At 33.1% G+C, this 907-nt stretch overlaps 1 protein-coding gene across 1 annotated transcript in view; it reads right to left on the bottom strand.

Moving 5' to 3' along the window:
* Positions 1 to 907, bottom strand: part of LOC105501540 (zinc finger protein 484) — a 46,291-nt gene that overhangs the window by 12,719 nt on the left and 32,665 nt on the right. The window lies entirely within an intron of this gene.

Below are 907 nucleotides of genomic sequence, written 5' to 3' on the forward strand. Positions count from 1 at the left end.
AAAAAAAAAGAAATTCTCATTTCCAATAAGAATAATTCATGAAGAAACGTATTGCGGTGCTGTTTGTAGTAGCTGAAAAACTGGACAAGTAAAATGTGGCATATATGTGCACTACAGAATGATATGTAGAAATTAGAAAAATGCATTGCAACATGGACCAATTTGAGAAAAAAACTGAGTAGGATATATAATACAGTACCATTTCTACAAATTAACAATGCCAACAACTCAGATTTTACAAATATCCCACAAATTTAAGGATAAATGGCAAAACATGTCAAATATATTAGAACAGTTGCCTCTTGGAAGGATAAAAATGAGTATGGAGACTGAGGATTAAAAAGAATAAATAAAATAAGAGGAGAGCCTTAAACACACTGATGATGATATTGACTAAAAACTAAGGCTATAATTATTAACTTAATCTGTACAGGATATACCTGTACATAAGATTAAAAAAACTTTTTGTAAGATATGAAAATAAATAAATTAGAAAGATCAAGTCAGTGTTGTGTTGCACAAGCCAAGTAGGAATAAAATGTCAATGATACCCTCAAAATCAACAGTTAGAGAAGAGGCATGGGGGGACTTCAGATAAGCCCATCTCTAGATGACAATTCTGAGGCACTTAGGGGAAAGAGACAAAATGAGAAGAAACAGCAGGAACTGAAGTTGTAATGCACAGTAATTTTTTAAGAAGGTAGATCTATGAGTATTTGAATGCATAAGGAAATGATCTAAATGGAGGTAGAAAGAATAAAACTTTTCTAGGGAAAGAGAGAAAAAAGCAAGAAAGCAGGACCCTAGAAAGTACGGTGTGACATGATCCAAAGAACCAGTAACAGTAGCACATTCTCTCCTAAAAAGCCAAGCAAAGAAGAAGGCATTGATATGAGGATATGAGAAG

Source organism: Colobus angolensis, unplaced genomic scaffold, assembly GCF_000951035.1.
Source record: "Colobus angolensis palliatus isolate OR3802 unplaced genomic scaffold, Cang.pa_1.0 Scaffold72, whole genome shotgun sequence".
Classification (NCBI taxonomy): Eukaryota; Metazoa; Chordata; class Mammalia; order Primates; family Cercopithecidae; genus Colobus; species Colobus angolensis.